Source organism: Phocoena sinus, chromosome 1 (genome assembly GCF_008692025.1).
Source record: "Phocoena sinus isolate mPhoSin1 chromosome 1, mPhoSin1.pri, whole genome shotgun sequence".
In the NCBI taxonomy this organism is placed as follows: Eukaryota; Metazoa; Chordata; class Mammalia; order Artiodactyla; family Phocoenidae; genus Phocoena; species Phocoena sinus.
This window is the reverse complement of record NC_045763.1, coordinates 50534408-50560540: the sequence shown is the minus strand read 5'-3', so window position 1 is coordinate 50560540 and position 26133 is coordinate 50534408.

Here is a 26133-nt window from a genome sequence, read left to right as displayed (position 1 = left end):
TTGCTTTCCACTCAGCTTTTACTACTCAGGGCTCTGCCCTGTTCTGGAACCCACGCATATGTCTCCCTAGAGACTAGAGGAAGCAGCTGATGCTGTGGGCCAGCCTCTTGGGCTGGGAGTCGGGATTCGCCGGTTCCCTCCTGGCTTTGCCCAAATTCAGATCCCCTCTCCCCTGCCTGTTTCTTTAGCTGTCAAGGGTTGCAGGCTCAGTGGGAGGCTGAACGAGGTACTCTGTGGACTAAGGAGGAAAATGAGGGAGACAATTGTCCCATACAGGGCAATGGTTCTCAAGCCTTGGTACCCGGAACAGAGGCCTCAGCATCACCTGGGAACTTATTAGACATGCATAGTCTTAGGCCCCACCCGAAACCCACTGAATCAGAAACAGGAGGGTGGAGTGAGCGGGCAACAATGGGTTCAACAACAATTAAACAACGGACTTAATTAAATCGTTCGATTAAATTAATGAACAAAGCCTTACGGTGACTGCGATGCGCTCAAGTGGGAGAACCCCTGGGCTGGGGGAAAGGAGGGACTTTGAGCCTTAAAGGCGGGGAGGGACTTAAAAGGTCAGGCCAGAGGACACGTCCCCGCGGGCGGGCTAGCACCGGGTAGGTTCCCTGCGTCAGAGGCCGCGCGGGGTGGTCTGACCTGGGAAGTTAAAGGTCAGCGCTCCCAGGTCCTCCACCCCCACGCCAGGAAAGCGCCCCGGCCCAGCCATGACCTTCCGCTGGCTACGTCCCACTGCAGGCTGCCGGGAGCCCGCGGCCGGAAGCGCTCCGCTTGGGAGCACTGCAGCCGCCGCCGCCCGGTCCTGCCGCGCTGGTGGGATTCCGGCACTGGGCTCCTGTCCGCGGCGGCCCTCCGCCTGCCCGCCCGCCGCCTGTCACCCTCACTCTGCCTCTGGCTGTAGTCTCCGGGTCTGTTGGAGCTCCGTCTCTGATTTTTCTCTCTTCATCTCTGTCTCCCCCTACCCGATTTGTTCTTCCCGCCCCCTCTTCCTTTTCTTTTTTTTTTTTTTTTTTTTGCGGTACGCGGGCCTCTCACTGTTGTGGCCTCTCCCGTTGCAGAGCACAGGCTGCGGACGCGCAGGCTCAGCGGCCATAGATGGCTCACGGGCCCAGCCGCTCCGCGGCATGTGGGATCCTCCCCGACCGGGGCACGAACCCGTGTTCCCTGCATCGGCAGGCGGACCCTCAACCACTGCGCCACCAGGGAAGCCCCCCCAGTCTTTCTTTTAAATTCTCATCCCATTTTTTTTTTTTTTTAAACAAAAAGTGATGAGGCGCCAACGACGTGCCCAGGATGGTCCTAGGCTATGGGGAGTGAGCGGTGGAAACAAGGGAACCTGCGGGCAGGGGGCTTACAGGGCCTTTAATCCGTTTCTCTCCATCTTCCGCTGCTCCCTCTGCACCCCAGCTCTCCCCTGCCCTTCCAGAATTTGCTGTTCTTCCCTCTACCTCTCCTTGTTGTATCTCAAGGAATTTTTCTTCCGGAAGGTCCCATGGTAGGACTAAAAAGGCTACTTTTGTCCGACTACTAGAAAGTTGCAGTTAAAATGTCAATCTGATCTTGAAGAATGACACTAGTTTCAACTGTTAGGAGCCATGGACACCTCAACCAAAATTAGTTGATTAGCCTAATGCAGACAGCCGGATCCTCTGAGGTCACCTAGAGAAACTGTTATTTACCTACGTTGGCCTTTGTGCTGGACACTCATTTATTCAAGAACGTGTATGCGTGCATTCAGTGATTTATTGAGGACCTAGTCTGTGCTGGATGTCGTTCAGGACGAGCGCTGTCCAATAGATGGTGTTCTTCACAATGATGCAGAAGGACCCAACAGTACCTCATTTAACCCTTTCAATCCCCCTTCTAGGTGAATAAGACTATATAACAATTTGATAGATTGTTGAGGCTGAGCGACCATGCAGCTTGTCCAAGTACCTACAACTGGTAAGTTATAGAACCAAGATTTAACCCCCAGTTTGACTGACTCCTGAGCTGGTTCCCATCAACCTACAAGGCCAGCTTGGAGGCAAGGCTACCACAAAGAAGAAGGAGGTGAGGAAGGAGGAGTGGAATGGCTCTGGAGTGGAAACTTTTGAGTACTGGACTGAGAGTTGGGTGATGCTGTGTGTTATTGATGAAGTTTTATGACCTCTCTGGGCCCTCCTTAAAGGTTAAATGGAGAGTTCTGCTTGCTGGCTACAAAAGCCTCCTCTAGGTGTAACATGTAGATTAACACATAGGCTCTGGGGCCAGAAGAGCTGGGCTGGAAATCTACTTTCAGTACTTATTTGCTGTATGATCTTGGACAAGTCACTTAAGCTCTCTGGGCCTCAATTTTCTCATCTGGAAGATTGCTGCAATGGTTACTGCCTCACTGGGCAGATGAAAGGGTGAATGATTTCTGTTAAAGGTTAGGAAGGGTATCTAGCACAAAGTCACCACCCAGTTAATGTTAGCTGGTTCTTCTGTTATCCCAGCTCTAGCCTGCCGACTTCTCCGCCCAGGCCAGGGACATGGTGCCCTGCAGCCCAGGCCTATCTCGTGCCTGGCTCCTGCCCAGTCTAAGCCCTTTCTTTCCCAGAGCAATGAAAGACATTGTCTCTAGTCCTGATTGTGAAGGAACCAGGGATATCCCAGGAGTCTTGGAAACCAGTGGATTTTCAGTCAAAGCCTTTTTAACTGGCTCACCCACAAAGGGGATAGTATTGTATAGAATAGTTAGAAACTTTTCATCATCAAATGTACCTGCTTTCACAGAGGTTTTGTGCAAAGCTCAAAGCATTTTCTTCCTTAGTTCAGGTGGGCTAGACAAGAGTCCAAAGTCAGTGAGGACAGTATTGCATGGTGCCAAAGAGCAGGGGCTTTGTGTGGTGGTTGGTTGATCATCCTAGTGGTGGGAGGACCTTAGCTGTTTTGAGTTTCAATTTTCTTTATTTTAAAATGAGCTTAACAGCAGCATCTATCTTATGGTACGTTGGCAGAAATGAAATGACAAGCATTGAACATAGTGGCTAGCACATAGTAATCATAGGATGGATCCTGGCTATTATCATATTAACAGATCTCATGGGTTTTGTACTTTGGTGTTAGAGAGAACTATGTTTGAGTCTTTTGCTTTATCACCTACAAGCTGTGTGACCTTAGGCAAATCGATTACTATCTCTGAACCTTAGTTTTCTCAACTAAAAAATGGGAACAAAGATACTATACGTACAGTCTGCCACAGACTGTATTCCTAGATGGCAAGTAAGGTTCTGTTTGTTCATGTGCTTTGCAACTGTGAAGCGCTATGCCCATGCTGATTATTCTTGGTAGTTATTTTTCTCTCAAGGCTTTATATCCAGTCCTTTGGTGATCTGAGTTGCCTCAATCGTATTCATCTTTTTTACCAATGCTCAGCAAAATGCTTTGTGTGCCAGAAGTGCCCAGATTATTCAAGTGAGACGTCAGAGGATCTCGTTTGGTCTCTGTTACATGCTGATACAACCTTAGACCAGTCATGTAATTTCTCTGACCTGTTTCCTTATCTCCAAAACAGAGATAGACTTACTGTTTGACTTGCTTACTCGTTGGGGTAGTTCAGAGTGATCAAAAGAGACAGAAAAATGTGTTGAACATCGTAAATCTTCACACAAGTATGAGGGAACATCCCCAAGCATTATTTCCAACATGCAGCTTGTCTCCCCTTTTCCCAACTCCCAGTCCTGCAAAGCAGTCCCATAGAACTACTTACGATTACCTGCACGGGTCTCTGCTGTTTCATGCCTCAGTGCCTTTCGCCTTTGCACAGCTTGATTTCTCTGCCTGGAATGCCCTTCCCCTCATTCTTCACCTGTACCCCTTACTCGCAGGATGCCTAAAAAACCTTACTCATTCTTCAAGGCCCAGCTCCAAAGGGTCTCCTCTCTCAAATCCTCTTGGACTCACCCAACCAGAGTCAATCACCCCGCCCCCCACCCCTTCTATAACCCACTGTACCAGTTCAGACTGCCAACATGTCTTTCATCACCTTGCATTACGACTATTGCTTCATCATTCATTTAAGGCAGCAATATAGCGCAGTGATGAAGCACATAGGCTCTGGAACCTGGGTTCCAATCCTGACCCTCACACTTTTAACTGATTGTATTAACTTTGGGAAGTAACTTACCCTCTCTGTGCCTCAGTTTCCCTACCTGTTCAGTAGGGATGATAATAATACCTCCCTCGTACGGTTGTTGTTGAGGAGAGTCACTTTAAACATTCAGAATAGTGGCTAGTGCATAGTAGGTGCTCTGTAAATTTTAACTTTTACTAGTGTTTCTGTCTTTCTTATCTGACGGCAAAGACTGGGACTTCTCCTCAGTGCCTACAACAACCTGGCACACAGGAGGGGCTCAACAAACGATCGTTGAATGAATGGCTCAGAGAATTTCACGGACGATGAATTCTTGTGTCTCCATTCAGCCCTCTCCCTTCCCTACTGGGTCCTGCCTTCTCTCCAGTTTGCCTTAGAAATGGGTCTTGCAGCTTCTGCTTTCCATTCAGTACTTCCATCAGAGGTTCCCCCACCTCTTGTCCATCTTCCTACTTGGCTTTCTGACTCAGAGTCTTCTTCTCCCACCCCAGTCCAATGCCCTGCTTCAGACCCAGCCTGCTATCACGTTGTTCCCTCCATGCATCCTCTGCTTCTGATCCCTCTAGAATTTATATTTATATTCTCTACTGAATTAACTCAGAGGTCTTTAGCCAGGGCTTTCAATGTCCTCCAGTATTCAGGTCCCCCCCACCATGAATTTATCTTCTCAAGGAGAGCTTGGTTGGGCCCTTCTCTGAGCATGACAACATGCTCATCATCTTATCCATCCACCCATCTACCCACCCAACCATCCCTCTACTTATCTACCCACCCAAAGCACCCACATATCTGTCCACCCACCCGCCATCCATCTACCCATTTATCTATTATCTATACATCTTATCTGTCTACAAACCCACCCAAAGCACCCACATATCTGTCCACCCACCCGCCATCCATCTACCCATTTATCTATTATCTATCCATCTTATCTGTCTACACACCCACCCACATGCCCACCAACCACCTTTCCATCCATCTATCCATCCTTCTTTCCATCCATCCATCCATCCATCCATTTATCCACCAAAGCATTCAATTAATATTCACTATATACCTACCTCTCTCTAGTCATTACATGGCATACAGACTTGAACAAGAATAGCTGGTCCCCCATTTCTTGTAGTTTATAATCCATCTGGGGAAATTAGAAAACTGAACCACAATTTGTGGCAAAAGGTACTTTGTGTCATGTGGGCGCTCTGGCAGGTTTTAAATTAGAGTTCATGAATGAGCTTCAGGGATCTGTGACCTCTGCAAAATTGTAAGCAAAATTGGGTAGGTAAGAAGGTGTGCATGGTACCTATTTATATACATGTGCATTTTCAGGAGAGAGACTCCATGGCTCTCATTACATTCTCACAGGGGGTTGCCAGGAAGCACAAGAGGATGCATAAAAAGAAGGCTGGAGAAGAGATAGCCCTAGTTCAGGGCCTTGAAGCGGAGGAAAAGGAAAACTAAGGTTTATTTCAGACCCACTGTGTTATGGACGAATTGTTTGTGTTCCCTTACATTCATATGTTGAAGCCCTAACCCTCAAGGTGATAGCATTAGGAAGTAGGGTCTTTGGGAAGTAATTAGGTATAGATGAAGTCATGAGGGTGGATCTCCTTGTGATAGGATTAGTGATCTTATAAGAAGAGGAGGAGACATCAGAGCTTCCTCCCTATGTCATGTGAGGATACAACAAGAAGGCAGCCATTTGCAAGCAAGAAAGAGGGTCCTCACCAGACCTGCCCATGTAGGCACCCAGACTTCCAAGCCTCCAGAATCATGAGAAACAGATGTCTGTTATTCAAGCCATCCAGTCTATGGTATTTTATTATAGTAGCCTGAGCTGACTAAGACACTGTATGCCACCACTTCTTCTAGTTTTGCACCCTTGGATATGCCCTTGTTTGGAATATAGGAATGGGAGAGAAATAAGGCAGAGGAAATGAGCCTTTCCCAAGCACTGGGCTAGGCAGTATCTTCTCATTTAATGCTTCCAGCAACCTTTCAAAATAGGTGTGTTATCCCTATTTTACAGAAGAGGAAGCTCAGAGAGGTAAGGCAAGGACCACAGTCACACTGTCATATGGGGGAGAGTGAGGATTTGAGTCCAGGTCACTGGGCTCTAGGGCCCAGGATCTCTGCCTCTCCCTGGCTTGTCTGCGGATCAAGCACGACACTGAGTGACTGAGTGCTTTAGAGCTGTAGAACCTGACTCAGGGTAAAAGAAGATGCTGTTATCTGTGCTTAGAGAAAGTTAAAAGAGTTTTACGAGCCTCAGGAATTGCTGTCATTAAATTTTCAACAACTTTTTCCTGTGGATCCTGCCCATGTAAAAGGTCAGCCAGTGTTGGTTCTAACCCAGGAGTGTTATCACAGCAGTTTCCAGGAACAAGGCTGGGCACGGGGCAGTCACTCAGCAAGCGCTTCTGGGTGGGTCTATTGGCAGAAAAGTGGCCTCAGCCCCCAACCAACCTCTGTGGCCCCCCTCTTCTGGGGGAGGGCAGCAGCCTGCTCCATCACAGCTGACAGAATAGATGTTGCCTCAAAACTGCCCCATTGCCTGGAGCCAGGGGCTTTGCCAGGAGGATATACAGTCTCTCAGGTCCAAGGGTTTCTGAAACTTCAAGAAAGCTTGTGTCCAGGCCAGCTGCCCACTCAGACTCTTCCCAAGCTGCCCAATATTCCACCATTCCCTCCCTGCACTGAAGGAGTTCAAACCCAGATTGAAAACCACTGGACTTCTTGCCAAAGGAGATTGAACTCAATGACCCCTAAGCTCCCTTCCGGTCTCATAAGGCTGGGATGAATTAAGGGAGAAAATGTTTTTTCAGCTAAAACTGTTTTCTCCTTGAAGGCAAGGACCATGTAATTTGTTGATTTGGCCTCATAACTAGATGTACCCTTCCCCTCCTCTCCGCCAGAGTCTGGGACATCACTGGCATTGCCCTGAATCACCCCCACTGCTTCCTCACTGGCCCCCCTGCACGCAGCTTGTCCCATCCTGGCCAGACTGACCTTTCTAAACAGATCTCCTTATATCTCTGGCCTTCTTATAATTCTTCAATCGTTCCCCTTGCTGGATTACAAGACTGAAAGTTTTTACCAACCACTCTGCATTCCTAACTTAACCCCTTACACTCTGGGCCTTTGCACCTACTCTCTGGCCTGCCCTACACCTCCCCCACCTCATGTTCTTCTCATGGGCTGTTTTCCCTGCTCCTGGAACCCCCAGATTCCCTGATGCACTCCTCTTCAGTCCACGGCCTCAGCCACTAACACAGGGAACCAACCCTTCCCCTGAACCCCTAAATCTGGGTAGGTGGCCTTCTCTTTGCTCCTACAGTGCCTGCAGGCTTCCTCACTCTGTATTGCAATTTTCTGGTCCATTCTCTGTCTCTCCCACCAGCTGTAAGCTCCGGGCGGCCTGCATCTGTGTGTGCTTATTTACCGTATTCCCAGAGTCCAGCCCACAAGGCCGAAGACCCTCACTCCTAAGAGGTGCTTAACGAACACGTTTGCGTTCCATAGAGCAGGGCTTTACTTGGGGGCGAGGTCAGATTCCTCACCCCTGAGCTTGAGAGGCCTCGCTGCTGAGGGCCCCCAATGTGGAAACCATTAGCGCACCCTCCCCCTGCCCGTCACTGAATTTGCTCGGAAGAGGCAGGAGCTTTTGGAAGCACCTGAATCCGATTATAGAGCTTGGAACCAAAGCCAGGCGTAATTGGGCCGCCTCCCCCCGGCCCCCTCTTTGGTAGCCAGACGACCAGCATCCTACCCCCTCAGGCACCCTGCCTGCCTCTCTGCCAACATGTTCTGGCTGTGACAGCACTGCCACCACTGAATGGGCAGCTGCGGTCACATTTAGAGAGGGTGAGGCAGAGACACTCACTTCAACTCTGACATTCAGTCCGTCTCTTGTGACTCAGGTTGCCACTTGCCCCTGGGGCTGCAGGGCGCAAGCAGGGCTGACCCTTTCATTAGATATCTGTGACATGGGAAAAGGTCAGACGAGTGGGCTGGGCTGCTGAGTCACTGGGTGTGAGTGTCCCTCCCCACCATTCTGCCATGGTGGCCTGCCCATCGCAAGGGGCACCCGTCTGCTCTTTGAAGCTGCTGTGATTTCTGGAATGGATTCAATGCAGGGCCTGTGGGGGAAGATGGACCTTGTCTGTCTCTGTAAAGGGAGATGCTGTAACATGGTTGGGAGGAGAGCCGGCTTTGGAGTCAGACGCACCTGGACTGGAATCCCATCTCTACAGCACTGGCAGATCTTCATTTATAGGGAGGCCACGATATTACCTAAGGCATAGTGCTGTTGTGAGAATTAATGAAATAGAGGATGTAAGAAACTTAGAAGAGTGCTTGGCAAACAGTAAACAGTCCATAAATGGTAAGTATTATTATTTGGATGCACCGATCTCTCCGTGGATACTTGGTTCCTGGAGAACACGGCATCTCCGCGCTGTCACCACGCTCTTGGCCTCCACCTTCCCACATCCACAGTCACGTAGTCCTGGCTTGGGGCAATTGAGTTAAAATGGGAGCGAGCCTGGAAGAAATGAAAAGGAAGTAAAAGGCTAGTGACATTTAAAAAATTTTACTATCTCAAATGGACAAATCGTTTCCTCATGGTGTGTTGGTCCCAGTGGAAACCAGATGCATAGGTAGACCCGGGGCCACGCAGGCAGCCCAGCAAGCAGGGTGTTACCATGTTAGGCTTTTTGTCCCAGACAGCTAGAGAAAGCAGAGTTTGTTAACTAGACCTCTGAAATACACACTCCTTTACCATTCACTGAATTCACGCCAAGGTTGTGAATTTGGCTTCTGGCTCAATATCCTCTTCCCCCTTCATCCAGTACTCTACTCCCGCAAACAGGGAAAACTTCAAAGTACTCTTTGGACGACGCGGAGAAGACCGAATTTGCGCAGCGTCGTTTGGCAAGCTGTTTAACCTCCCTTGTAACCTAGCTATCTTTAGCCTCCTCGATGCTATTTTGAAATGTCAAACGAGCAAATACTGCTTCCAGAATGGTTCTGATCTGGGATGTGACAGGATGCTTGGGGGTGGGGAGATGAGCAGGAGGTGGGGATGGGAAAGGAGCCTAATGGTAGAGGGTGAGATAATGCACCAGCTTTACACCTGCCAAGAGTCTCTCCCTTCTACTGGCTCAGCCACCTCCTCCAGGAAGCCAGCCCATTTAAGGGGCAGTGGGGCCATTGCGTCCCACCTGGGCCTAACCTAGAGGGATGTCTGCTTATCTGACTCTGGAGGCAGACCTGGATGTCATGTTAGCCAAAAGAGCAAACTGACTCTTGTGTACCTAGTCGAGTCTAAAAATATTTATTCATTCACTCACTTATTCATTCAGCAGGTATTTATTGAGTGGCAAGCACGTGCCAGGCATGGTACTAGGCATTGGGGATACAATAGCTTGCAAAGGTTGATACCCATTGGAATCATCCAAGGAGTTGAATAAATGTAGCTTCTATGGCCCCACCCCCAAGAGTCAGTGCAGCAGGTTTGATGCAGATCTGGGAGTCTGCATTTTGATTAAGCACCCAGGCATTCTGCTGCAGGTAGTCCAGGGTATGAGAACCCCCGTCTAGCTTGTAGCAACGTCTATTTCCTAAGCACCTCCCCAGGACCGAAAGCTAGGAGCATTGAAATACATGTTACAGCTCCAGACCTTGAAGAACTCACCGTTCACAGTCTCCAGAAAGAGACAGACAGCACCATTTCAAGGGTGCTAAGTTCTCTGAAGGCAGATGTACCAGGTGCATTAGGCCCCATCGAGGAGGTAACTAGCCCTCGGGGAGATGGTGGGGGGTGGGCGGGGAGCTCTATAAAGCAGGTGATATTTGAGCTGGGTCTTGAAGCACGAGTTTTTCAGACAGGAAAAGAGTGGATACAGATTATACTTTTCAGAGATATATTCACCATGATATATCTCCCGTCCCACGTGCTCCTCTCACAATGGGACTGGCATGCCTCACATGGGGAAGTAGGGGGTTCTGTGTTCCCTGCTCTTGAATCTGGGTGGCAGCCTGTGACTGCTTCCACCCAGAGAGGGCAGAGAAGCAATGCATATGACTTCTGAGGCCAGGTCACCCAAATGCAATACAACTTCTCCTTGGTTCTTTCTCTCTTGGGATACATGCCTCGGGAGCCCTGAGCTGACTGGTAAGAAGTCTGGCTACCCTGAAGCTGCCATGCTGTAGACACCACGTGGAAAAGCCGCACACATTAGAAGGAGATGCCCAGGAGCCCACCTTTGGCTAATTCCAGCCCCCAGGCTTCATGGCACCCAGCTGACACTGAGTGAAGCAGAGGTGAACTGTTTCCTCTCAGCCAGCCTAAATTGCAGATCCGGGGGCAAAATAAAGATTTTTGTGGTTTTAAAGCATTATGCGTGGGGCACTTTGTTATGCAGCATTATATACCTGAAACAGGCTGTAAGGGTTTCAGGAAGAGGATACAATAATAGGTGCAGGGGTTTCAGGAGGTGAAAGAGTGTCTAAAATATTTTTGCAGTTTGAAGAGATTCGATATCCTCATGTAGAATTTCGAGGTCTCGATTCACTACAGACTGACGTGTGCAATTAGCCACCACTGTGTTTGCCGAGGGCTGAGGTCGAAGCTTTTGCCCCAGGCCACGTGATCCACAAATCTGGCGTTCCCCCCACAAGTTGACCTACATGGTTTTAACTGTCCTGTCTTCGTTGTGATGTAATTTTAAGGCTGTCGGTGGCACCTTCTCAATTCCTAGGAAGAGATTTATTGGGTGTTAAAACTGAAGTGATGCAGGTGTCATTTCATCTAAGTGCCTCTCAGATCTTACTGTGCCTGGTGCAGAGCAGGCCAGCAACAAATGTTGACTGAATATTTGAGTGAGGCTGATGTGTGAGGGGCAACGTCAGAAGCAGGGCCTGCATCTCTGACTCGTGGGATCACAAAATCGTGGGCATGGGAGAGGTCTTCACAGGTCACCCTCCCAATAAGCCTGCCCATAGCAAGGATTCTGAAACCCATTCCCACCTGTTAGGAAGTTCTTTCTTCATTTGGGTCCAAATCTTCTTCCCTGAGAGGCAGACGAAGCAGATAATATATAACATCCAGTCCACGAGGGAGGAAATTGAAGCTCAGGGAAACCACACAGCCTCTGTGTGATATCAGCTAGACGCAGCCCCCAGGGTTGAATTAAGTCTGGTGCCTTCCCATTCCCACAGTCTCTACGCCCCTCGAACATACCAGGAGCCCACCGCCTCTGCACCTTTGCCTTGCTATTTCCTCCACCTGAAATGTCCTCCCCATCCTCTCTGTTTGGCTGAATCTTTCTCTGAAGTCCCTGCTCTAACCCTAACTCCCCAGGAAGTCTCTCCTGGTCCACACAGCTGGCAGGGGTCTTCAATGGCTTCACCTCCCTGTGGGTCTTCCCTTCCTGACTGCTTACCTGGAGATGTTTGCTTAGCCAGCTCCCCAGATTACACAGGGTCATTAACAAGAATTGTAATAACAATAAGAATTGTAAATTACTAAATTTCCCTTTAAAAGATTTCCCTCTTTTTTTAATCTGTTGTACAGATAATATAAAATTGATTATTAATGCATTGCTTAGAAAAATGTGAATACTTAGTACATTTCTTGCTAAATTTTATTTCAGGGGTTGGTCTACAAACGGGTCCCTATGTAATAGGTTTTCCTCAGAGTTTAAGGCTGTTCTTCAATCTGTTTGCGTATGCTTCCTATATGTAAATCAAAAGCCCTTAGTTCATTGAATATATGAAACGTGACTGGAGTTTTTAAATCTATAAATAAACTGAGTTGCTTTCTCCTTGATTTGCTCTGCTTGCTTTCAGACAAAAATTGATGGGATTTGCGGTTATAGAAGATTTTACCCTCACATAGTTGATATCCTATTAAAAAGCAAACTTGTGCTATTCCTGTAACAATGTGGATTGTAAATTTTCTCACTTTTTTTTTCTTTTTTTGGAGTGGTATTATTTAATAAAATCAAACAAGAAAGAGACAAAAATCAGGCTCATGAACTTCTTGGTATTGACACAACAGATCCTAACTTTCCCAAGTGTCATTGAAACAGCTCCCTTACTTTTACTTATTTATTTAACATTTTTAAAAATTGAGATACAATTGGCATATAACATTGTATTGGTTTTAGGTGTACAACATGATGATTTGAGATATGTATATATATATATATATATATATATATATATAAAACACATTAATTTTCCTTTAATGAATCTATTATCTATCTATCATCTGTCATCTATTACCTATCTATCTCAGTTATCTGTCTCTCCTACTGGCTGAACTCTGACTGATTCAATCACCTTTCACAAGACCTCTGTCCCCCCCAGCCTTCCTTCTCCAGTTTTGCAGCCTTAGTTCCACAAATGTTCCTTGCACAGTGGCTTGGCTGAGTCCCTTCACCACGCCAGCCTCCTTCCAAACGTGCTACATTTCTATGCCTGTCCTTACAGTTTATCCTTCCAGCAAGTATTCTTTGCATTCTTGCTGCATGCCAGGGGGCATCTGGGACCACAACGCAGAGCAAGACTCACCAGTGCCTGCCTTCATGGAGTTTGACCATTAATTCTAAGGCTGCATTCCTGGGAGGGTGTAGACCAGATCTTCAGACACTGGAGGAGGAAAGCTGTTTAGCTGTTTGACTAGCAGAACCGTAACCCCGCCGCAACCACCACTCAGTGCTGAGAAGAAGCAAGCTCTTCTTTTTTTTTTTTTTTAACATATTTATTGGAGTATAATTGCTTTACAGTGGTGTGCGAGTTTCTGCTGTACAGCAAAGTGAATCAGCTATACGTATACATACATCTTCACATCCCCTCCCTCTTGCGTCTCCCTCCCACCGTCCCTATCCCACCCCTCTAGGTGGACACAAAGTACCGAGCTGATCTCCCTGAAGCAAGCTCTTCTTGCTCTGAGAATTTAATGAACGTCGTTTGATGACAAGGCTGGACGACTGCCAGGCATTTGAAAATTAGTCATTCCATATAATCCTCATGGTGATCCTAAGATGTAGACAGGAGATTGCACAGCTTGTATCTGCAGAGCCAAGCATTGTTCACAAGTGTGTGAGACCAAAAGGCCCCTTATGGCTGAACATCAACACGTGGCCTTTTCTCCCATGAGGCTCCCAGGGAAGGAGCCAGTTGTCATCCATTTGGGGCCCAAGTTCTTTTCCAGGCGCTCTCATCCCTGTAGCTCTAATTTTACCATGACCTTTTGTGCTCAGTTCAGCCAAGTACAGGAAAGAACTCTGTGCTCTTCAAAGGCTCAACAAGGCAAATTGCTTGGATAGGAATAAATTACAAATTATACTGAGAACAATCCTTTCTGTAGTTACCAGTCTGAGTCTTTGATATATGATGGAACATGAACATGGACTACCGTTCTCTGCCAGGGCCGTGGACTTTCAGAAGAGCAATGGAGTAGAGGAAGGGAACTTGTGATTGTAAGCACCCACATGGGCCAGCATGTGCAAACAACAATGACAAAAACAATAATTAATAAATATCAACTGTGTATTTAGTGTGTGCCAGGCACTGTTCTAAGCGCTTTACATATATTAACTTATTTAATCTTCTTAACAACCCCATGAGTTGAGTACTGTCATTATCCCCATTTTATAGATAAGGAAAATGGTTTAGTAACTTCCTTAAGTGATATAGTTAGTAAGTGGCCACGTTGGGATTTGAACCCAGGCAGTCTTGTTCCAGTCCTGTCCTGTGCTCTTATCAAAGGCATGGTGGGCTCTCAAATACTTAATCTCATTTAGTCCTAATAGTCCTGTATATCAAGTGTTATCTCAGCCCTGCTAATGGTCCCACAGCAAATACCTTATTCTAATAACTTGTCAGTCTCTTCCCTTACTCAGTAAGCTTCTGGGAGGGCAGGGACCATATCTGTCTTTTTCACTCTTGGGTGTCCAGTGCCTAGCATAGTGTCTGAATCACATAGTAGGCTATTGATAAACATGAAAGGACAAAAGGACACACACATTTTACAAATGAGGCGACCCAAATAAACCATCCAAGATCAAACTGGTAATGAGTTGATAGAACTGAAATTGAAATCCAGGTTTCCATGATGTTGAATTCTTAACTTTCTTTCCATCACACGTTTTTCTCTGAAAACATCCAGGTCCCAGAACAGGGCTTGGCACATAGTAGCTACTCAATAAAATGTGTACCTATTGCCCAAATTTCCCAGCACCCCATCCCTCCACCCTTTTATTTTAGGGTTCTGTCTTTTCCATGATGCTAACAACATAGTCAAGACATATTCGCCATGCTCACCCAGCCCTCCCACCCTGTGATCTCTACCTGCCCCTCAGCAGCCCATCACATTTATATCATGTCTTGTACATCCCCAATCCCTTTTGGAAATGCCTGCTTTTTGAGCTTGTACCACCCTTCAAAGTAATGTGGCTCACTTACATAATACGAATGCTTTTTCTTTCACTCTGAACTTCTCAAATTTTTATTTGATTTCTTGGAATCCATGTGCTTATAAATGGGGGGGGGGGGGATTTTCCTAGTAAGGCATCAAATGGAGAGAATTCCTTGAATTTTTAAGAGGGAAGACTTGTATCACAGGAAGTATGGCAGCTTCCTGAATTAAGTGGGTCATTTCAGACACAAAGGTTACAATTGGAGAATCTCAGGCAAATGATAAAGTCATGCTAGAGAAGTTAAAATTCTTGGGGTTAGAGGTAATTTGAACTGATTGAATGAGCACTCAGCTAACGAGGCAGTGACTTCTAATGAAATGAGCTATAGACCCAGGTCCTAGGTTGTTTGTTCATTCTTTCATACATCCATCCATCCACCCATCCAGGGAGAAATGTTCCAGGCAGACAGACAGCATATTCATTGACCCAGCAGTAAGAAGGATATTCTATATGGGAAAAGATAAAGATGTTCCATATAAATGGATGAGTTCAAAGGAGGAAAGACAGAGATGAAGCTTGTCTGTTAAGCAGAAGCCAGCTCTTAAAGATCTTGTAAGCCTCACCCTGAAGTTTGTCCTTTAGGAAAACTAAAGAGATGTAGACAAGGGAGTGCTTATGTTAATTCATCAATTTGTTTTGAAAATACTTTGAATATTTTGGGAACATATTTGGAGCTCTACACGTATCCCTTGTGTTTCAGTGATCCCGAGGTTGCCAGGCAGGGCTAGGACTTAACTTCATTTCTAACCCGTATTATGACCCCGACAAGTTACTTCCTATTTCGGATCCTTAGTTTTCTCATCCATAAAAAAAGAAAAAGGAAAGCAAGGGGATTGGCAAGTTGAGCCTGCTGAATAGTTTTCCTTTGCTGAACTGTTCCCAGAGGGTCAACCAGCCTTCACTAGGTGTGATTAATAAATTATAAAAGATAAATAGAGTGCCTTGAAAGATTTTATGTTTCTTATTTAAATTTTACCTGTCTTTACAGCCTGCTGGGAAGCCTGTCATTTCAACCCTTAGCAATAAAACAGCCCTGCACGAATAAAGAAAAAATAAATCAGAAGCCAGTATGCTTTTAAACTCACTAAATGAAAGCCCAGCATGCGTGCTGCCTCCTTCCAAATTAATCACTGGGTTAAATGTGAGATGCACACCCCAAATCAATAGCTGGTGAGATCTCCTGCCTGTGCCTCAGGAAAATTCCACTTCCTTTCTGATGTTGTCACTTGAAATGTCAGGAAGTTTCCACTCATCACCCACCCTTGCAAAGGCCACCATCACCATACTTCGCATTTCCTGGCTGCCTTTCTTCAAAGGAATCAAGGCATCTTGCAGAGGGAGCCCACTCATTGTCACAGACTCTCCTGGAACTTGAAAGAAGGGCTGTGTGCAGAGAGGAGAGGTGTGGAGATGACTGCTTTAGACAGAAGAAAACCAAAGCATAAAGAAGCCCATGTTTTGTTCAAAAGTCCCAATGAGACAAGACTCATATACTCCCATGGATGGCAACATAGCATAGTGGGAAGAATACGGGTTTAGGAGTTTGAGAGATATGGATTTAAATCTTGCCCCTAAAACCACTTCACGCTTTACCTTTCTTAGCTATAAAACAGAAGAAATAAAAATACTATATATTACTAGCTGTGTTAACCTTGGGCAAGTTGCATAACCTCTCTGTGTCTGAGTGTTTTCATTTGTACATGAGGTCATAAAGGTTAAATGTCCAGCATATTGTCACTGCTCAGTACATGATAATAATGGGATATTTTCACCTCTAGATCAAGGCTACATATACTTTCTCTACTCTTGAAGATTCGACCCTGCCATTACCTTCTCCAGTAGCCTCCAGATTGGGTTAGGTCCCTTTGCTGTGCTATTATAATACTGATAGTAATTTGAAAAACCACCATTTATTGATCACTTACTACATGACAGGTTCTAAGCCCTTTATTTGAATTAACTCATGGTCCTCATAATAATCCTACTAAGTAAGGGAAGCTATGTTCTGCATTTTACAGATGAAGACACTGAGGCACACAGAGTTGACATCACCTGCCTGAGATGTCATCAATGGGAAGCAAGAGAGCTGACCTGTCTCCCAGAGCACCTGGGTTCTACTCTTTTGTGATTTAACCATATGACCATGACAATCCCCTTTACGTGGCTTTCATCTCCACTGGATGTCAGGCTCCCCCTGAAACAGGGACTGAGTCTTATCCATTTTTGTATTCCCAAAGTCTAGCACAGAGTAGGTGCCCCTTGACTTTGAAATGAAATGCAATTGACTCTTCATACAAAGGCAATTGACTACGACTGTTTAATACCAAGGGCTCTAGATTGAGAAGGTGACTTCCCAGGTCAGTATAATGCAGAGCTAGACATCATCTCACACAGAAGGGATGCAGCCAGACTGGAACAAAGCAAAGACAAAAGCCGTGCAGATGAGTCAACGGAAAAGCAATTTAAAAAAACCAACCCCAAATACAAACCTCCGCATAAAACTCTTCCTTTAGCTACACAAGTGAAAGACCCTCAATAGGTGCTCAGTGAGGATGGTCTGGAAGTTGCCCTCAGGACCTCAGTGAATGGTGTGCATGGTTGATAAACACAATGATGTCAGATAAACTCCAAAGGGGAAAACTTTTTGGAGTTCTAATTCCAGAGTGTTGTCTCAGTCATTGTTAACAAATTCTTGCCTCACTGTCATATGGTCTTGAGTTGAAAAACTTAATGGGGTGTTGTTAGAAATGGATCTCAGGACTGAGTGGAACCCATTGCAGTCAAGATTCTGATGCTAACAGTGATGGCACAAAAGAAGAAAAAGATATGTCCTGTAAACATATAGAAAGGTGCTCATTTGCACTAAATCATCAAAGAAATTCAAACTAAGTAGTGAGATTTTTTTCAAGGTTTGCAAAAGTTAAAAAGATCAACAATATCCAGGGTCCATGAGATTCTGAGGAAATGGGTAGATTATATCCAGTTAGTGGGAGTCTAAGTTTGGAGTCTCCACCAAAATCCTATTTCCAGGACTCTACCACACAGACTTACCAGTGCATTGCTCACAAATATATTTTCAAGCAAATTCACTCCAGCATCATTTGTAACAGTGAAAAACCAGAAGCTTCCAAAGTAGGGAAATGGCTTTAAAAATGATGGTGTATTCATAGAATGGAATGGAAAGATGTGTTGAAATGGAAAGATGACCAGATTCTAAAAAATGAACGCTTGTCTCTGCAGGAGCCCTCTGGCAGTCTAGCTGTGATTCTTTGTTCTGATTTGTCCATGGTGGTGCCACACCAGATATATAGCTAAGTGATTATAGGACTAGGGACAGGAAGGGAAGGAGCAGATGGGACTTTTTCCTCCCATTTATATCTGTAGCTTCCTCCCTTCCTTCCTTCCTTCCTTTCATCCTTTCTTCTTTCAGTGTAATGAACATGCATCTGGGTATCGATATTACTTTGTTTTTGGTAAGGTTCTGGTGCCCAGTAAGGCAAAGCCAGACTTGTGATGAGGTTTAGTTCAATCTGGTGAACTATGTGTTACACTATAATAAAAGTATGGACAAAGCCCCATGCTAATACAGAAGAGAATGTAAAACAAAACAAACATCTTCCTGGAAGCACAGGGGAAGATGTTCAGAAGAGGAGGCTCTGGTAGTTAGCCTGAACCTTTGCTGGGGAGGAGAAGCTGTCCAGGGGAAAACAGTGAAGGCAAAGCTTTCCAGGCAGAGGTGCACAAGAACCCAGGACTAGAGCATGAAACAGGGTGTGCTGTGGTGGGTCTGTGGCTGGACTGACACCCTCGATGCTCAGATGGTTTTCCATCCTGGAACAGGGCACCAGGAGAAGCACAGTCAGAGGAGGGGCCTGAGTTTAGTTCTAGCTGGGGAGCAGCCACAGAGGAAGAAGGCAAGAGAGATGGACGAATGGTTTGCATGTTGTTGTCATCTGACCTGCTGTGGAATGTGGCTCATAACTTATCTGCATGGGCAGCTATTGGAATGGACAAAGGAAACCCAGCCAGTGGAAATTCCTGGGAAACTGTCATGGGGCCCAAATAGGAAATGCCAGTCAAGAGATTTTACTGGTGGCAAACTCAAATACCAGTGTTGGGAGCTGTGCTTCTCCAAGAACCATTCCTGCTTGTCAACCCTGGGAGAGACACTTTGACAGATGTATATGGATAATAATCAGGGTCCCATCGATACTATCCTTTCCAACCCTTTTGCATTCACCATCTCACTTGATGCTTTAAGAAACTTTGAGTCAGGGGTGATTATCCTCATTTTACAGATCTTGGAATGGAGGCTAAGGGAAATTTAGTGACTTGCTCAAGGTCACAAGGCTAAGGGAGACAGGCTGGTATCGCTAAGAATCCTTTGCTTTGGGAATGATACAGGCTTGTTTTAAAATCTTTATTCCATGAAGTAGTGATTGCATACTCACTACTTGGTATGACTTTGGGTAATTTACTTTCTTCTCTGAGTCCACTTTCCTATATGTAGAATGGGGATAAGTTTATCTACCGTACAGAACTGTTGGAAACATGGAATGAGACTATATATGCTGCCCACGTGCTACCAATTTCCTCCTTCTATAGGACTCAAAACTAACTTGGTGTGGAGGGGGCAGCAAAGACACCCTGTTAAAACATTCCATTTTCCAGCCTCCCTTGCACTCGGGTGTGGCCATATGAGGTAGTTCTGGCCAATGAAATGTAAGCAGGAGTCTCTAGAAAGGGTACCTGGTCCTGAATAAGAAAGTTAAACCTCTACAGCAAAAGCCTTTCTTCTCGCCTTCTTCCTTCTTGGCATGGAAGTGCATTCCAAGGACTAGAGAATAAAAATGGAGATTCAGCAGCCATCTTGGAAAGACGGAAGGGCTTGCACCTCTCCTGGTATTGTTGGGGTGCTTTTCCCTGGACTTCTCATTGCTTGAGACAGATCGACCCTGGTTAGCCCAATCAGTTTGCAGCTGTCTGTATTCCTAACTGATGGAATAATCTAGGCTTTGACACACCATACATACCCAAATAAATGGTAGCCATTTTGATTAGAGCAGGGACCATTCTCAGAAACGCAGGCAGAATTTAAACTCCTGTACCTTACTCGCAAAATAGTATTAACTTGCTCAACCGTCCTCCTCCCCTCACACTACACAGTGTTCCTTTCTCTGTTCTCTGCTTTGCTCACCTCTAAAGTTGGGTGTGTAGGACTCTCCATCTGCTGACCAATCTCAGCTCAAATGAACATATGTAAAATCCCTAGCACAGTGCTTGGCACACAAGCATGAAACAAATGGGATTTATCTGTCTTGAGTCAGGGGTTTTAAACAGCCTCGGCAAATAAGAATCATCTTACTTTAACAAACGCATGTGAGTTTAACTTTAGAGGGTCCCATGACCTACAAGATGAAGAAACTCAAGCAGCTATAGCATGAGTTTCAAGGTCCTAACTCTTGCCTACAGCTCTAGGCTCCTCCTCCAAAGTCCCTAGATAACGTCCTTTCCCCTGTTACCATTTCACGTAGAGTTTTCTCCCCTCTGCTTAGCGCTCATCTGATAGTAGCCACTGTTTGCCTCTCCCTCTGAAGGTGAGGCTTGCACCTCATTTATCTTTGACTCCTTGGTAACCCTGCACAGAGCAGTACTCAATGAATTACTGATGAATGGATAAAGGAGTTTCCAGTCAGTACCTAGAAGTCTATTCACATGGAGGTCTTAGCTTTTCTCTGAATGTGGATGAGCATTTAAATGCCTCAGTAGTTTTGCACATACTATTCATTTTACTTGGAATTCTCTTCCTCCATTTTATGCCTGTAGGACTCCTACTCGTCCACATATACCCACCTCAAACATCACCTCTTCCAACTCTCTCAGATGTTCTCTCTTAAGGAATCTGACACTTAATTTTACTATGGCATATGACTTGCTGTTTGTTATTATGATCATTTGTCTACATGCTTCTCTTCTCTGCCAGTCTATGAATTCTTGAAAACATTTAGTCATTTTTTTTCCTGTCAATTGTATTCAGCATAGGTCCTGGCTTAGAGTAGGTATTGAGAATTTTGGTGAATCTAGTTACAATTTTGAATTTACACAAAATTGTGGCTTTGAGTTGTTGCCCATCCTTACCCCTGTAATGAGCTTATAACATCAGGTAATGTCTTTATTTGGTAGCTACTGTGGACCAGACATTATTATTGTCCATGCTGTTAGTATTTAAATGATAGGTTTAAACTGAGGTGATGGACCCTTTGTCACAGTCACTGGGGTGACTGTCTGACACACAATGCATTCTTGGTTCTAAGAACCTTAGAGGACCCCAGTGACCCTGTCTGTATTGTGACCACCCCCAACCCTGCCCCCCAATAAAGACATGAGAGCTTGACCCAAGCTGGCCCAATCAGATTCTCTCTAACAGAAATATGAAATTTGGAATGGATTGCTGAAGAGCCTGGGAGATGTTGGAGCTGAGTCACATTTGTGGCAGTCCTCCAGGGTGAAAAGCCATGAAGAATTTCGAGATACCAGAACTGCCTTGGGTTCTCCTATCTTGGTAGTTCAGCATTTCCTTTGATTCTCTGAGACACCCCCAGCATCCTTCCAATAAATTTCCCCTTTGCTTAAGCTAGACGAAGTCTATTTCAGAAGCTTATAAGTTAAAAAGAAAATCATAACCAATACAGTACAAATCCCCCCAAAATTTCCTGCTTGGTCTCTGAATTAAGATTTGTATCAGTTGCAAGTGACAGAAAACCCAATATAAGGTTACAAATTTATTTCTCTCTCAGGTGAATGTAGACAACCAGACCTAACTGCCTGATCCTCAGGCACCAAGTTCCCTATATCATGTTGTTCTGCCAATCTCAGGACAGAACTTCCATCTCATGGACCAAGATGGCTTCTCAAATTCTAGTCATCAATCCAGCGTATAGGAAGGAGGAAGACATACCCTTCCTTTTAAAGGTGTGCCCCCCCCAAAGTGGAACACACTATTTCTGCTTCTATTACAGTGGCCAAAATGTAGTTATATAACTCCCATATGCCAGCTATTTGATTCTCCAGACCCACTGCCTACTCTTCTTCATCTGCTCTCTGCCGTGGGAGGCTGGCCTGTGGGACCTCACCAATGGGAGATGGTAACCTCTGGTTTTTATGGTTCTAGTTCAGGCAATAGGGGCTCTAGCAGGAGATAATAAAAAGGAAAGAAAAAAAAAAAAGAAGAGTGAGATGAGGTATTTATTTCTCTGGATCCCTCCCTTCAAGGTTGCATTGAGTAGGCTCTATTCCTTAACTGAGGGTTATGATCCTTGAAAAATAATTGATTTTGCCTGCCTCTCTCTTTTTCTAGGCTCTGGTAACTGTTCCCTCCCTTCATCCTATTAGGCACCGAGGGAGGTAACAGCCTAGCTGCTATGAGCACTAGATTACTGCATTATACTTATAGTTCCTCCATACCCAAACTTAGTAAATAGCCCCTTAATAAATAAATCCTCTTTGGCTTATCCCATTTTGAGTATGTCATCTGTTTTCTGTTGGGACTTTGACACATTTACCTAACTACAAGGTTTTTACTCACCTAAAAATTGAAGGTTCTATTACCAAAAAAGGAGAAGAGAACCCATATTACGGAACAGCTAGTAGTCTTGACCATGGTCCCATCAGTCTTTCTTGATCAGTTCTTAGGTTCACTTTTTGTAGGTTGAACCTCTATCCTTCAGTCTTGATATCCATAATGCAAGGAAATCACCATCTTTCTTACCCAATACAAGACTAAGAATATACAGATATGCCTCTATACATGGGAGAGTTATAATTACTAATAAGTTATATTTGATCCAGGAAGGGTAGTAAAATCAACACACGTTTAGGGAATGTATCAATGGAATGATGAATCTATGTTTTTAATTTTTTGAGCTGCAAAATTGGCATGTTGTTCCACATAGTGCTTAACTCCTTTCTAGTGCTGATCTCCAAGTATTATTTTGTCAGCTCTCTGTCACAATTTCCCATGAATAATAGAAAGAAATATGGCAGAACTCTTGAGCTGGATATATAGGGTCTAGAGCACATAGAGGAATGAGACAAACCCCATAAGGTACCCAACCTGGTAATCCAGGCAGAACCAGGAGAGCAGCCAGGAGTATTGCCTCACACACATTCTGACTGTTAGAAGAGGCAAGAGATAGAAGGCAGCTTAGCAGACAGGAAACAATCTCAAACACCCAGAGGAAGTGCCTAGGCCCAGGTAACCAGAAGGTTGGAATCACACACATGGCAAAACAATAGTCAATCCAGACAGAAACAAAGAAATCTGCTATCCCTTAATAGAATGCTTGAGTCATCCTAGTCAAACTCCAGGTGCTGTCTATGGTTCCTCTCTTTCCTTACTCTCCATATCTGGCCACTCTTTAGGCTCAGTTGATTATACCTTCTAAATGTCTCTCATTCATCTACTTATCTTGGTTCCCATTTCCAATAACATATTAGGTCCAAAGCATCTTTTGCCTAAATTAATGCTAAATCTTCCTGATGGATCATTATTTCCCCCATACAGCCCTGTTTTCCAAACTGCAGCCCATGATATTTTTCTAAAAGACAAATTAGGCTATTATTCACCTGGATAAACTATTCAATAGTTCCTCAGTTCTCCTAGAATAGAATTAAAAATTTTAATTAGACCTTATACTACCCAGCTCCTACATCTCATTTTAGCTTCATCTCACCTCACTCCTCTTCTTCCCACTTGACACTTCAGTGTCAAGTGTCAATACATGTAATTCCCTGAAGAAATTAAATAGGCTTTTTCATGTGTGTGATTTACCCTCAACTCCTTCCACTTTCTTCATCTGATGCATTCTTACTCATGCATCAGGACTCCACTCATAAGTCATTATCTCTTATAGACAGTCCACCTTGACACTCCGCCACTCACTCAGTTTGGAATAGCTATCCCTCCTTTGTGTTCTCATAACCCCTGGGATTATCTTTACTGTATTACTTATCATGATGTAGGATTATTTCCATGTTATCTGTTTCTCCCCAGTCTATGAGTTTTTAAGGACAAAGGCTATATCTCATTCATCATGGTATCCTCAGTGCCTAGCACAGACAATGACAAAGATGGTGCTCAAAACTCCATGGAATAAATGAATGCGGGAACAAGACCAATTGTGTGTAGAGTGGGATTAAGTGGGATTATCTCTTTCCTAGTCTTAGACACCATACTTCCTTTAATGCAAGCTAGGATGGTTTTCACATTTTAGACATCACTCTTTGCAAATGTTGTTTCATTTTGCTCTTGTAACATGAATATCCCTGTTTCCAGTCTTGAGGTTTACCCTTTTCTCTAATGTACAAATAAAAGTGCAATAGCTGAACTTCTATGTCAGGCCATGATGGAGTGATAGGGTCCAGACATATTCTCCCATCATAAACAATAAGAAAACTGGAAAAAATTATACAAAACAACTGCTTTCAGACATTGAACAACAAAGAGTATGGTATTGTGATTCCCAAGAAAAGGGAAATAAGTGAAGTAAGCCCTTGGCCTTCTGCCTAGAATCACATTCTGGATCTCATTGCAGGCAAGGGAATCCTAAGCCGATCACAGCGGTCTCACAAAGTTGAGAAAACAGAGATCAGAGATCTGGGAGGCTGAGGTGACCCAAAATTGTAGAGCAGAGTTTCAGAGAAAAGAGAGCAACAGAGAAAAAGTACTTCAGAGTCTTTGCTGAATATTAATTCATGTTTGCCTAGGACTTAACTCCATGAGACGAGGTGATAGATGACTGGGGAGCTGTAGGCTGAACAATCCACAGAGGTCACAGAATTGGGAGACTCCGACTACTAAGGGTAGAAGGTCCTCATAGATCATCTGCGACATTCAGTAGAGACCAGAGAGGTGCGATGCCTTAATAGACGGTTAAACTGTCTCTAGACTTGCCCTAAAAAGTCTTAAAAAGAAGTCTGGAAGGGATCAGGCTGATCAGCAAGTAACTTTCCCTGCTAGAACAAAGCTCAACACTCTTTAAAGGATAACCACAAAATCCAGACCCTCAGCATAAAACACATTGGTCAGTATCCACTAAAAAACAAATAGCTATGCCAAGAAGTAGGCAAATGTCATCTACAATCAGGAATATAAAAACAGTCAATAGAAACAGACCAAGAAGTAATAGAGACGATAGAACTGCAGAGAAGGACTTTAAACAGCTCTTAAGTTATACGGAATTATTATAAACATGTATGTAGTGAGGAGAGAGATGGAGGATTTTAAAATAGACAAAATGAAACTTCTAGAGATTAAAAAATATATATGCTAATGAAAATGTCTTTGGAAAGATTAAGAGTATATTATATATTGCAGGAGAAAATATTAGTAAACTTGAAGACATGGTAATAGAAGCAATCCAAATGAATCACATAGAAGAAAATAATTGAAAAACATAACTAACAGTGTCTTAGTGACATTTGAGACAATTTTGAAGTGGTTTAACAGAATTACAGGAGAGGTTAGGGCAATGGGAAGCAGAAAAATATTTGAAAACATAATAGTTAAAAATTCCCAAATTTGATGAAAAATATAAACTCAATGAGCCTCAATGAAGGTAACAAAGATAACTCCACCAGGGCACATTATAACCAAATTTTCAAAGACAAGTGATAACGAGAAAATCTTAAAAGTAACCAAAGAAAAAAACACACATTATGTGTAGAGGAACAAAGATTAAAAAAAAAATGATTATAGACTTTTTATCTGAAACTATGTAAGAAGACAATGGGACACTGTAGTTAAAGTGCTGAATAATAGAAGAAGAAAGAAACAAATGTTGACCTAGTATTTTATACCCAATGAAAATAGTCTTCAGAAATGAAGACGACATAAAGACTTTCAGACAAATATGAGCTGAGATCATTTCTTGCCAGAGACCTGACTATAAGAAATATTGAAGGATGTCCTTTAGACAGAAGGAAAATTTCAACAGATGAAAACTTGGATGTAGAAAAGAAGTGAAGAATGCAAAGTATGGTAAATGTATGAGTGAATATAAAATACCTTTTATTTCTTAATTTTTTTTTTTTACTTTTTGGCCGCACCGCTCAGCATGTGGGGTCTTAGTGCCTTGACCAGGGATTGAACCCGTGCCCCCTGCAGTGGAAGCTCAGAGTTTTAACTGCTGGACCACTAGGGAAATCCCTATTTCTTAATATCTTTAAAAATAATGGGCTCTTCAAAGTAAAATAATAACAATATACTTGGAGATTATAATATATGTAGAAGTAAAATACAGAACAAAGGAAAGGAGAGGAAAAATGAAAGTATATGATATTACAGTTTTTATACGTGAAGTGGTATATTATTTGAAGGTAGATTGTGGTAAGTTATAGAAACATATAGTAAATACTACAGCAGGAGTTGGCAAACTTCTTCTGTAAAGGTCAGATTGTATATAGTTTAGGTTTGTGTGTGAGATGATCACTGTCACAACTACTCAGCTCTGCCTTTAT